Below are 14094 nucleotides of genomic sequence, written 5' to 3'. Positions count from 1 at the left end.
GGTATGACAGGACTAGGGGGAATGGATCGAAGCTGGAGATGGGTAGGTTCAGGCTGGCCATGAGGAATAAGTTGTTCATCATGAGAATGGTGAGAGCCTGGAATGAGTTGCCCAGGGAGGTGGATGAAGCCTTGTCTCTGGAGGTGTTTAAGGCCAGGCTGGAGGAGGCTGTGGGCAGCCTGATCTAGGGTAAGGTGTCCCTGCCCTTGGCAGGGGGATTGGAACTAGATGATCCTTGTGGTCCCTTCCAACCCTGGCTGATCCTATGATTCTATGATCTAGTATTGGTAAATGAAAATAACTTGTTTGATACAATACAGTAGCTAGTAAACTATTACTCATGGATTTCTAAGACCAAATTCTCCATGTGCTAGGTGGGGAGAGCCAGACGTAAACAACTGCACTATGCATGGGCAGCATAAAATTGTAGGATTGTTGTGGCTGTATTCAGGTGGGGGTTGCTCTATTCTCCCAGACAACCAGCAATAGAACAAGGGGACACAGTGTCAAGTTGTGCTGGGGGAAGTATAGGCTGGATGTTAGGAGGAAGTTCTTCCCAGAGAGAGTGGTTGGCATTGGAATGGGCTGCCCAGGGAGGTAGTGGAGTCACCATCCCTGGAGGTGTTAAAAAAAACCCTGGCTGAGGCACTTAGTGCCATGGTCTAGTTGACTGGCTAGGGCTGGGTGCTAGGTTGGACTGGATGATCTTGGAGGTCTCTTCCAACCTGGTTGATTCTATGATTCTGTGATTCTATTTTGTAAGATGCTTGTATTCTGATTTTTTTGATTTAGTGGATAGGCTTTGTATGGTAAATTCCACTTTGCTGTTTCAATTCCAGTTAGAAAAGAGTATAAGTAAAGCAATAATATGCTAGAATCTGGAACAGAAGTAAAAATACAGAAGCCTATCCTAAGTGATGTTATCTAACCCAGGAATGAGGCTACTTTTCTTTTTTTGGTCTGGAGTTCACAAAAGGCAAAACTCGTTTGGGTGGGTTTTTTGTTGGGTTTTTTTTGGGGGGGGGGCTGGGTTTTTTTTTTTTGGTATGTGTTAATACATATAAAAATCTATGTGTGTGCCTGCTCCATCTGCTTTTGTTTTACATGCCCCTGTGGTGCTTAGTGAGGCATGGGGAATTTTAGTGCAGTGGCTCAGTAGTTTGTGGATAAAACCAGGCAAATTACATTCCAGCTCTAATTTATGGTACACATGATAACATGCACCTAAAGGACAAGTTATTAAAAAGAAAATAGTTTAATTTGTTCAAATCTGTGTATGCACTAGATAGACTGCTGTGCTTCTCTAGAATGATAAGGTTTTCAAGGGCTGGAAAGATATTTAAACATCTGGCTATTTCCTTATACATATTTACCCAAATAGTCACCTTAGTGAGCATAAACAGGTATACCAGTGCATCTACATTTTCAAGAACGTATTTTCCAACATTTTTAGGCTTCAGAAACATACTTTCACAGCCTGTCTATGTGTGCAGCTTGTACCTGTTCTCAACACTGGTCAGGCCACACAGTATCACAGTATCACAGTATTACCTTCAGTACTATGTCCAGTTCTGGGCTCCTCAATTCAAGAGAGATGTTGAGGCGTTGGAACATGTCCAGAGAAGGATGACAAAGCTGATGAAAGGCCTGGAACACAAACCCTGTAAGGAGAGGCTGAGGGAGCTGGGGTTTTTTAGCCTGGAGAAGAAGAGGCTCAGGGGTGACCTCATTGCTGTCTACAACTCCCTGAAGGGAGGCTGTAGCCAGGTGGGGGTTGGTCTCTTCTCCCAGGCAACCAGCAGTAGAACAAGGGGACACAATCTCAAGTTGTGCTGGGGGAAGTCTAGGCTGGGTGTTAGGAGGAAGTTCTTGTCAAAGAGAGTGATTGGCATTGGAATGGGCTGCCCAGGGAGGTGGTGGAGTCGATGTCTCTGGAGGTGTTCAAGAAAAGCCTGGATGAGGCACTTAGTGCCATGGTCTGGTTGACTGACTAGGGCTGGGTGCTAGGTTGGACTGGATGATCTTGAAGGTCTCTTCCAACCTGGTTGATTCTATGATTCTTATTTACATCTTGGTTGATTTTTTTTTTGTTTGATTTTTGTTTGTTTGCTTGGTTTGTTGTTGTTTGTTTTTTTTTGTATTTTTTCCCTGCTTCTTTTGTTGTTTCCTATGCTGTGATCTCTGAGCCTTGCAAAAAAAGCAGGCCTAAGTAGGAAGCACCATTCAGTAGAAATGTAGCAGAAAGCAAGGAAATAGTCTATAGAATATGCCACTTAATGGATCTGATTTTGTTTTCAATTTACTTGCTGTTACCTATATAGACAGAGACTCAAATAGTTTGTTTTGAATGATTTCTTTGAGCTACTGTTCTCATCCCCAGAATATAGCCTTTCTAGTTACACTTTTATTTCAGATTTAATGAAAGAGTTGCTGTACTTTGCAAGGTGCAAAGGACCATCTGTAGTGTGTCACTTTGTAAAGCTGATGTCATAATTTAGGAAAGAACATATGCAAAACTTGCTCTACAGTTGAATTCTCCCTCCCCTAAAACAAAACCCAAAACTCAGCCCCCAAAATGTGCCTTCTGACATTGCAAGGCATCTTGTGGCTTTTGCAAATTTGGATGTCAGATATTCTTAGAAAGGGCTTATTTGGTTTGTTATCAATTTGTCAGTCAGTATTGAAATCTGTTCTTATTTCCCAAGCTTTGAAGAAGCTCTTTATCTCCTCCAGACTCCTAGAGAGACCCTTTGCACATATTACAGCTATTTACATTATTTGTTTAAGCAGGATGAATATTTAGGAAAGCATGAGATGTCTAAAGCTGCCTAGCTGAAAGGAAATTGAATACCTGAGGAATGGACTTGAAAGTTAGAATTCATTGCTTCTAAACATGCATTTTCCTTCCTCTTACTTCCTGGCCCAGGCACTTTTGCAACCTGGTGGAAGTGCATTTAGTATAGAGCTAAAAATACACAATGTCACTTAAATGTATATTCAGCCATGCAAAAAAGAAAAGATGTTCTCAGTAAGTACCTTGTAAAACTGGCAGCAGGGAATATTGCCCTTTAGAAGCTGACATATAAATGTTTGCTGATGAACTAGAAGAGTTAGCAGGAATTAGAGGTATATTTTAATTATTCTTGTTGCCAATAGTAAAAAAAATACAGACAATGTACATCTGTAGGAAAGAGGTAATAAAAGAAATGAATTTGCTGTTTGTTGTCTATATTAAGGTCACAATAAGATCACAGTCGGAAACTGTAAAACCAGAAGGAAGCTGGTAGGCAAATGTACTTTCCACTGTGGCGAGGGCTGTAGAAAGATAGCAGAGGACAGGTGCTGTTGTACAAGGTTATGATGTGAAGAGATGAAGAATTACTTGGTTTTGTTCAAAACAATAGTGCCATGCAAGTGTAAAGCCAAAACTCTACCATGTAGTTCCTAAAAAAAAGCTTCCAGGTCATTCCTATTTCCTCAAGTAGAATAGAATAGAATGGAATGGAATGGAATAGAATAGAATAGAATAGAATAGAATAGAATAGAATAGAATAGAATAGAACAGAACAGAATCAACCAGGTTGGAAGAGACCTCCAAGATCATCCAGTCTAGCCTATTCCCCAACCCTATCCAGTCAACTAGACCATGGCACTAAGTGCCTCATCCAGGCTTTTCTTGAACACCTCCAGGGATGGTGACTCCACCACCTCCCTGGGCAGCCCATTCCAATGGGAAATTACTCTCTCTGGGAAGAACTTTCTCCCATAAGTATGCAGTATAAGACTGCATTTGGACACCTGGATGTCAAAAGACTTCGTATGTACTGGGTTGGCACTCTTTCCTTAACAGCAGTGTGATGGATAGCATACTGTCTTGCAAGGAAGGGGATAGGAACATGCTACTAGCTGAAGACCTTTTGCCAGTGACACTGAACTGTGAACACTCAAGCCATCTACAAGTTGAGCATCAAACACTCTCAGTAACAAAATCAAGTCTCTTATGTGTTCACAAGCTGGAAGCCAAAGTGAAGCAGCCCTTTTCTTTTTCTGAAAAGTCTGTACGCCTCTTGCTCAAGAACTCAGGAAAGAGAAACATAGCCTAATATGTTCCTGAGACCAGACAAAGCTATAGATTAGAAACTGTGAAAAAGAAAAGTCCTAAGCAAATGGCACTTAAGTTAATGAAAACTAGAAGTCTCTTGTCGTGAGTCAGAGAATTAATCTACAGGAAAAGTTCAAACTTCATTTTATCATGTCATCTGCCTACAAGGTTTGACTAAGTGGTTAATGCAGAAGAAGAATATATTCCCAGAATTTCAGTAGTAATTCAGTCCATTGTAACTGAAAGTGATCTGTATTTTGAAAAAGTTTAGTTACTGATTTCCAGTGTTTATCTTTGCCCTGCAGGAAGCAAATCAAAGTGAGATTCTCACATGAAAATCCAAGGAGGAAAAAAAATAATTAGAATTAAAGTCTGAGCCTCAAAGAACATCGGTGTTGAAATCATATACTCAACTGAAGCACTGTGTGGTGAAAATCCAAGACCAAGCCTTTTTCCCAGAGACATTTGTTTAAGGACTCAGGTATGAGTCCTGTTGTCAAACACTGCATTTGTCTTGTTTTGTACTGGTATGGTCAAAGGAAGAAGTATATAAGTAAAATTAATTGATTTTTGGGTTTGGAGTCTAAGTTTTCCCTGTTTCTTATTCTCACATACAGTGACTTTACCATCTCTTTTATTTACCATGCTATGATGGCTTGGTTAATTATGATCTTGAACTTTGTTCTTCTGTCACCATTGCTTCTTACCCGTCATGCACTGGCTTTCTCTTTGGACAAAACTCCTCACCTGATATCTTCTCAAGGATAACAAAGGATCTAATTTTTCTTTACTGCATGTGGAGCATAGCTTGCCTAATCTCAGTGCAAACCTGAGGTCAGTTTTACTGTGTGTAAAACTCTTATATAGTTGGAGCATGTCTGCATTAGAAGTTTATATTGCTGTAGCTACAACAGCATAGCTTCAGTGGTGCAGGCATCAGTGCAATTAATGCTGGGGGCACAACAGCCCTATTGGCTATATTCATAATGAAGACTAAAGATAGAGCTTTTGAAAGTGCTGAAGTGACTCAAAAGAGTGACTTTCTTTGTATTGCAGGTCACAGACTCCTTAATCTCTCTTAAACCATGTCCACACGTGGAGATTTTATCGGCACCAGCCAGAGTACTGTAGTCATACAGCTATACTCATAGTACAGAATGAGATTCATTATTTCAGATAAGAAGTTCTATCAGAAGTTATTTTTATGGAACTTATCTAAATAACATATACATATCCATATTGACACAGAGCACCTCTTAAACTGAAACAGCACAACCCTCTGGTGAGCAAGCACTAGGAGATTTTGATGATTCTGTACCCTAGCATTGTTCCTTTTGCTAAATAGCCAAGGTTTTAGATGTGGTCACTTTTTGTTGATATATATGGGTTTGTTTTTTTTTTCTTTCAGAGAGATGATGGAAGTATCTATAAGCCAGTGGTGACTGAATTAAGAAAATCTGAAATCATACAGCTTACTGGTTTCCTCTACAGAATAGAATGTGTTCAGCCAGCTCTGTTCCCTTCAGCTAATGTCACTTGAGTTACAAGGAATCCATATTGGATTTCAAGGAAAGGGAGAGTTTTTTTGCAAGAAGACCATTTTATTTCTACAGGTTACTGTATTTCTGCTAGCAGTGCTAGAAAAGCAAGATTACAGTGTGTGTGTGTGTGTAATACAAAAAGCAGATTTGCTGATATAACTGCTACTTGAGCTGTTTATATGCAAATGTCCTTAAAAAAAAAAAAAGGCACATCAAAATTTACAGAGAGTAAGAATGTGCAAATCAAAACACTTATCTTCTTTTTATAGACTAAAATCAAATTACTCCTCAGATTTTTTCTCAGTTATTGAATATTACATTACAGGGTCTGTAAGTTACTTGCTCTTCTAAGAAAGGTATATTCCCAACCCAAAACTGAATACCATCTCAAGACTTTTTTAGCGTTACAAAAATTTCTCAGCAATTATTACTCGTGCTACTGTGTCAACCTTGTATCCTTCCTAAACCCAACTGTGGCAGGGGATAGTAGTTGACATCACAATCAGACACTTAATTAATTACCTTGTAGCCTGCTATCTTAAAAATACAGGTCGAAAAATGATACGTTAACCTTTGAATTTTTTTTTTTTACCCTAATAAAATAATCAGCTTGTTTTGTGACCTGTAATTCCGGATCTGATTGAGTTTTCAATATACTGTAATTCACAGATTTTCTCCCCTCTAGCACTAGGTTTGTATCTGTCACATGGTTTTCAGTGTTCCTAATGAGCTGTTAACAAGCTGTCAATTACCTATGCAAATGAGGCAAGCAGAAATGGAGGGATTGCTATACCTAGAGTTAAAGTGTGCTACCTCGGATTGTTACAAAATAAATCATTTCAGTTTTAATAGCTGTCTCTGCCCATGTGGCTTGTGTCATGTAGGTGCTTTTTCATTATAGTATTTACCTAGCAATAAAATGCTGCAGGGGACTTTAGGGGTGATTAAAAAGTTGAGGGGGAGGGGAACTCGCACAAGCAACTTCACTCATTCCTAGTTTGCACCTTCTGCTCTTCTTGGGTCGGGGGTACAAGCTGTCAGGTGTCCTTAACCCTGCTGAAATAATGACAGTTCAGGAGTTTAGGCCTGATCCTGACAGAATATCTAACAAAAGTCCTTGCTGAGATACATAAAGGAGCCTCAAGTGTATATAAAGAGAAGAACTAGGAACTGAAATGCTGAATTTTGGAGAGAAGAGTGCATTTTATTTATGTATTCCCACCCTCCTAAGAGCTTGCTACAGAAAAGCCTAGCAGGAGGAATTTTACACTTTTATTTGTGTTATATTGTAAGGAATTATTTCCTTTTGCTAAAATCAATGAAATTTTGCCTTTGAATTTCCTTTACCTTTGCTTTATCTTGCAATTGATGCTGACTGTAGAACATTTTGTGGTACTTTGTATGAAGAATGTTATATAAAATGAAATTGCATTGTATTTATGACCAGCACTATAATAATGGTCTATCAATATTTCCATTATAAGCCTCTATTGTTGAGAGCTTTAAAACTCATCCATAAAAATTCACTCAGGACTGCAGCACAGTTTACAAAGGATAAACATCCCTTTGGATATTTTTTAGTTAGAATAAATGAAATCAAGGAATGGAAAGTCCTGTCTGACCAACCTAGTGGCTTTCTATGATGATGGTCTAGTTGATTGGATAGGGCTGGGTGATAGGTTGGACTGGATGATCTTGGAGGTCTCTTCCAACCTGGTTGATTCTATGATTCTATGTTACTATATGAATGGACACTAACAGATGTCATCTATTTGAACTTTTGTAAAGCCCCACAACATTCCTCTCACTAAGCTGGTGAGGTGGATTTGATTTGCAGAAAATCCAGTGGATAACAGGTTTGGTTGGGTGATTGTATACAAAGGGTAGTGGTCAACAGCCCAATGACAGAGACAAGAGACAGGTTGTGTCCCTCAGGGACCTCTACTGGGATCAGTGCTGTTCACCAGTGATATCAACAGTGAGATCGAGTGCACCCTCAGCAAACTTGCAGATGATACTGAAGGATGAGATGCAATCCAGAGGGACCTAGACATGTTGGAAGGGTGAGATGAGTTGATTTTCATGAGGTTCAATAAGGCAAAGCACAAAGTCCTGCACCTCAGTCTGGGCAATCCTTGACATCCATACAGGCTGGGGGATGATGAAATTGAGAGCAGTCCTGCAGAAAAGGACTTAGGTATGCTGGTGGAGGAGGAGCTAGACATGCGCAAACAATGAGCACTTGCAGCCCAGAAAGCAAATCACATCCTTGGCTGCATCAAAAGTGTGGCCAGCAGGCTGAGAAAAGTGAATCTGCCCCTCTCCCTTGTTCTGGTGAGATCTCACCTGGAGTACTGTGTTCAGCTCTGGGGCCTCTGACATAACAGAGACATAGACCAGAGGAGGGCCACAAAGGTGATCAGAGGGCTGGAGCACCTCTCCTGTGAAGACAAGCTGCAAAAGTTGATGTTGCTCAGCTTGGAGAGGAGAAAGCTCTGGGGAGACCTTATAGCTACATTTCAATATTGGAAGGGGACCTACAGGAAATCTGTGCAAGGGCTGTTTAGAAGGGCATGCAGTGATAGCAGATTTAGGTGGGACATAAGAAGGAAATTCTTTACAGTAACAGTGGTAGAATACTGGACCAGTTTGCTGAGGCCCTGTCCCTGGAGACAATATCAGACTTGATGTGGCCATGGTCAGCTTCATCTAGTTGGAGGTGTCCCTGCTCACTGGAGGAGGGTTGAACATGATGACCTTTGAAGGTTCTTTCAAACTTGATGCAAGCTGTGAACTTGTGATTTTTAAGAGGTTTCCTCTCATTTTGATATGTGCATATGTGCATGTGTGTTTATATATACATACATATATATGTGTTTTAAAAGGTTGCTCAGAAACACTGTTTCCATTATTTAAGAAAGTGTTATCAAAAAGCTCCTTAAAATGTTAAAGAATTGTATTGCTTTGCTCCAGCCCATATCTAATCAAGGATGCTTGTTAAATCTTCTGGCAGGATCAGGCTTAAACTCCTCAATTGTCATTGGTTTCAGTGGTGTTAAGGACACCTGACAGCTGGTAGCCTCAAACCAAGAAGACCAGAAGGTGCAAACTAGGAAAGAATGAAGTTACTTGTGTGAATTCCCCTCCCCCTTAACTTTTTAATCGCCTCCAAAGTCCCCTGCAGCATTTTATTACTGGGTAAATTTGCTAACTCAGCTGAAAGGTTGTTGGCACATGTACATTTCTTCTGTCCTTATGTCCATTATGTTTAAGGTTCAGAGACCTGAAATTGTGCGTGCCGAAGCCAGGAAGCCTCGATTGAAGCACAGAGAAGTGTTCTGGTAGGAAGCCAGAAGGAGAGATACAATGACATGAAAACCAGTAAATAGAAATGAATTAAAAATCAAGAATGCCTTTTTAGGTGGAAGAAACCCCAAAGAAATGTTCTGTGGGGGAGTTAGTAAGCTAAAAATCTTTCGCCGATCAATTCTGATGGAAGCTTTCTGGTCAAAATGTCAGTGGTAACTCTATTTTCTGCTGGTATGTACAATAATCCTTTTGTTCCATCTGCAAACACTAGGGGGTAAATTTTTAGCGTGATGCTTGGGGATTTAGCTGTAGGACTCCCATTAACGATAATGGGAATCATGTAGCTTGAGCACTCTGCATTGTGCTGAATATTTACCCCTCAGTTCAGAGCACTCTCTCGTTGAATTTTTAATTATATTTACAGATAAATTCCATAACCAAATATCATCAGCTCTCAAGCAGATTGTTTTATTAAAAGGTGCAGATTTCCAACTTCATTTTGAGCTGCAACCTACAGTGATTGGTTTAGCAGCTGAGTAATTTTTTTTAAGTATCTATTTAATAATGCTGGATTTGTCAGCTTCAGAACGTTTGGGAGACTATAAATATTAGAAAACATCCCCCTCCGCATGAATATGCCAGAGAAATGCAAAACATGAATATTGTACCTTGTATTGAGCTTTCAAAAGGTATGTCATGATACAGCTTCCCTACATTTTTTCCAGGGAATGCTAATTCTGCATAAATCTGTGGTAAAATCAGCAGTAGTATACAAAGATTCAGCGATAATGAGACATGACCAGGTGAATCTCATTAAGTTCAACAAGGCCAGGTGAGAAGCCTTGCGCCTGGGTCAGGGCAACCCCAAGCACAAATGCAAGCTGGATGGAGAATAGACTGAGAGCCCTGCAGAGAAGGACTTGGGGGATGTTGTTGAATGAAAAATGGAATATGAGCCAGTAACCTGTGTCTGTCAGAAGGCCAGCTGTATCCTGGGCTACATCAAAAGACATGTGGCCAGCAGGTCGAGGGAGGTGTTCTCCCCCTCCACTCTGTTTGGTGAGATCCCACTTGCAGTGTCCTTAGCCCCTAGTGTAAGAGAGACATTGACTTGCTCAAGTGGGTTCAGAGGAGAGCCAGGGGCTGGAATACTTTCCCTGTGAGGGCACAGTGACAGTGTTGGAGCTGTTTATTGTTGAAAAGGCAAAAGAGAGACCTTATAGTGGTCTTTCAGAATCTTAAGGGAGCCTACATGAAAGTTGGAGGAGGGCTTATTATGAGGGAGTGTAGCAACAGGATGAGGGATAATAGCTTTGAACTGAAAAAGGGTAGATCAAGATTAGGATTAAGAAGAAATTATTTACTGCAAGAGTGGTGAGACACTGGAATAAGTTATGGAAAGAAGTTGTGGATGTCCCCTCCCACAAAGAATTCAAGGCCAGGTTGGATGGGGCTTTGAGCAACCCAACCTAGTGAAAATCATCCCTACTATGAGATTGATGCTTTGTGTTCCCTTCTAACACGAAGCATCCTATGATTCTATGATTGTATGACACAGGAGATGTAGTTTTTTTGCATTTGTGAAGATAAATGACAGGAATCAAAAATATTAGGAGATTTGACCAAAGCCAAAGGATTTAACATAAGAGAGGACATCAGAATTCAAGGGTCACCCACTTCTGTGCTTTATGGCCTATAGTTACACAAAAAGCTAACACCAGTATAAGCAGATATAGAAGATATGGTACACAAACTGGTGTGATCAACTTTTCCCTGAGGCACACTCACACTTTCAGTTGCCTTGCAGCTCTTATTTCCTGAAATAGCTACAACCAGCTCTGCTGTGACCCTGTAGAAGTAACCTGCGAAGTAGGAATGCTTCTGCCCGTTTACTTCACATCAGTCTAACTGCAACAGTAGAGATGTGCTTTGTTTTAATACACAGGTTAAGTTAATCTCTCTTTCCAGATGTTTTGTAACTGAGATTTAAAGACATCTCAGCTAGTCAGCTAGAGGAGTGTAGTGTAGCTATTTTTCTAGTGTAGTTATGCTATAGTATCCCACACCAGTCCTCAGCTGCTGTCAGCAGAGGTATTACAACTAAGAGCACAAACTGTAACTTTTTAGTGCTACTCATGACTGATCCATTCCACATGTCACTTTGGCTTGCACCAGTGGACTGGAATGACACAGAGTAATATCGAGATCAAAAAAGCTCAAAGGTGCTTTGACTGAGCCTTGTTGTCCCCTCTATTTTCTTCTAGTATGATGATAAATCGTCTTCAGTCGAAACAGCTGTTTCAAAGTGTGCAGCCATAAAAGCTTGCCTGCATGGGATGTTGCCTTCGATGATTTTTTGGTAGTCTGTAAATAGACTCAAGAAATCTGTAAACTTAAAGTTCCTTCACCAATCAATGCACAAGAATTGCCCTCCTGTGAAAGAATATGCCTTGGCTCCTTTAGGAAGTGTGATGCCTCTTCTCCCAGGCAACCAGCAACAGAACAAGGGGACACAGTCTCAAGTTGTGCCCGGGGAAGTCTAGGCTGGATGTCAGGAGGAAGTTCTTGTCAGAGAGAGTGATTTGCCATTGGAATGGGCTGCCCAGGGTGGAGTCGCTGTCCCTGGAGGTGTTCAAGAAAAGCCTGGATGAGGCACTTAGTGCCATGGTCTAGTTGACTGGCTAGGACTGGGTGCTAGGTTGGACTGGATGATCTTGGAGGTCTCTTCCAACCTGGTTGTTTCTATGATTCTATGGTTCTATGTTTTCTGTGAAGGGGTAACTGCATTTGAGCTACTGACTTGTGAGACCCTCCCAGGGTTTCTACTTAATCCATTAATTTATACTACAATCACCAAAGTTCAGACAAAGCACACACTTCTTTCTCACACTTTGCAGTAACCTATTTGTGTGAATGAACAGTGCAGCGTTTCTGTGTTCCCAGAGTTCAGGCTTGCAGTCCCACAGTTCCCTCTTCACCAGAGCAGGACTGGTGAAACATCTATTTGATTTTGGTGGAACATAAATGACAACCCATCTCCATTCATGGCAGCAGTCTTGAATCCCTCTCTAAGTCAGTGGAAATCCCCATTACAGTTGATGGCTGGAGATAAAACCATAATTTCCTTTGGAACAAAAATGAATAGTGATCAGTTTCTCTTCCCAATGCTGATGATTGATGGTGCAAGACAATGGGAGAACCTCTGCAATATTTTCCCCAAGAAAACTTATTTTTTGTATGCTAATCTGATATCTGAATATATGCCCTAATCCTAGTATTCACATCTCTCTGCCCTGGGTAATCATCAGCCCATCTCTAATGTTTCTTTTGTTCAGAAAAGGTAAACTCTTCTCACTTTTCAGTAGCAGATTACACAAAGGGAACTTTATGGTATATATTACATTCACAAAGCAGTTTTCTCCATCTTGCAATCACTTAAAAAAAAAAAAAAACCAACTTTCTTCTTATCTCATCTTCCTTCCTGCATGAATGTCTGAGATAATCAATGAAGTTCCTGTGCAGAGAATAAATTGAGCTTGAATGGCTCCTCTTAAACTGTACAATCAAAGAAAGAGGAGGTTTTTGCTGATGATTTTGATATTCAGTTTAACTTTCTTCACCAGGCTGTCAGCTCAGTGAAAGTCAGGTCAATCTGACCACGCTCTTTTTAAAGGATCCTCATCTGAATCATCTACTGGAGTGTACATCTCCTGACAAATCAATGACAGAATTGAGAGGTATGTACTTTGCCCAGAGACTTGAGGGCTGATTGTCTTTTGCCATGCATGTTATAAAGCTGTTTGGGTGTGCACAGCATGGGTATGAGGCAATGCCTGATAACAAAGGTAATGTTTAGTATCTGCATCCTGGTGTTGTAAATGGCTGCCTGAAGATGCAGGACAACAGAGATGCATACCTCTGTCTTGCAACTCAAAGTGAATCTAATCATGTCAGTTGTGCAGGGATATGGGCACTCACACACACAAAGAAAATGTTTTTATGAAAGGGTGGTAAACAATTTTAAACTAAGATTCTGAAGTGACAGATCCAGAAATCTGCTAGTTTTACAGTACAGATGTTAGGAAACAAAACGCTAAGCAAAGTATAGGAACTTACAGAGTCATGTCCTTTGCTCTTTCAGTGTTATTGGAATTTCTTAGCCAGGAGCACTTGCTGCAAGTTTTGGGGTTTGGGTCTGATATGGTCCTATGAAGATACACCGTGGTGGAGCTGCTGCACAAAAGCAACACAAATAAGTATAACAAATGTGACTAAATACACCACACCCCACTACCCCTCATAAATTATCCAGATCCAGCCAAATTTTTCAGGAGTGAACAAGAGTTGTTTGAATCAATTCAGTCTGTCTCTAGGTTACTGCCCTCAGGTACTTACCAGTGTGGGACTTTCTTGATAAAAATAAAGAGAACTGTTGAGAAGGAACAAAACTCAAGGGTAGATCTGCAGTGCTGAAAATCTGGTTAGTTTGAGAGAGTTCCTTAAAATTCACACTTGGTGGTGCTGAATCAGTGCCTTGCACTTGGGCCTGAGAGGTTTCATTTGTGAATCAAATTCATCTGTTCACAAACAAACCCTCATGCCTCATCCTCCCCCTTTTCTCCCACAAGTTCTCTTCTAAGCTTGTCTGCATCCTGATGTGAATGAAGTGGTATGTATGAGAAAAAGGGTATTACATCCTGGGTAATATCTATTATGTTGCTCTCTATTAGCTTTCATTTTGAGAGTGCATTACTGCATTATTTCTTTTGTGCCAACACTATTCCATCAAGGCCAGCACCGACTTACTCGGTTGTATCAATGATTTCTCCTAACGCATCCCAGACAATATGTTGAAATATATATTATGCAATGTGATTTTTAAATCAGCCTTGCAAATATATTCTACAAATTTTGCAGCTCTTCAGATTCTACTGTCCATAATTTCTAATTATGATTGCTGATTAGCAGAAAATAAAGATGTGGGTTTTATCCACATAAAAAAGACCATCTGAGTGAACACAGTTCTTTAGGAAGCTCAGGGATGAGCATTTTACTTCAGCTCACATTGTAGAAAGCTTTTCAGTTGTCTTGTAAAAGAAGAATTAAAATGTATTAAATAATTCTGGAATTGTATATGTCACA

The 14094-nt window shown here is 40.4% G+C and overlaps 1 long non-coding RNA gene across 2 annotated transcripts in view; it reads left to right on the top strand.

The window, feature by feature from the left end:
- The window catches only part of LOC135174038 (uncharacterized), a 198486-nt gene extending 185236 nt beyond the window's left edge, over nt 1–13250 (top strand). For both annotated transcript variants that reach the window (XR_010301730.1, XR_010301705.1), the window contains 2 exons: nt 12576–12689; nt 13094–13250. This is a non-coding gene — a long non-coding RNA (uncharacterized LOC135174038). The remainder of the gene's footprint in view (nt 1–12575; nt 12690–13093) is intronic.
- Nucleotides 13251–14094: the final 844 nt, after the last annotated feature.

This window comes from Pogoniulus pusillus, chromosome 1, assembly GCF_015220805.1.
Source record: "Pogoniulus pusillus isolate bPogPus1 chromosome 1, bPogPus1.pri, whole genome shotgun sequence".
Lineage (NCBI taxonomy): Eukaryota > Metazoa > Chordata > Aves > Piciformes > Lybiidae > Pogoniulus > Pogoniulus pusillus.
The sequence above is the reverse complement of the archived record's forward strand: the minus strand, read 5'-3'. Positions and strand labels throughout refer to the sequence as shown.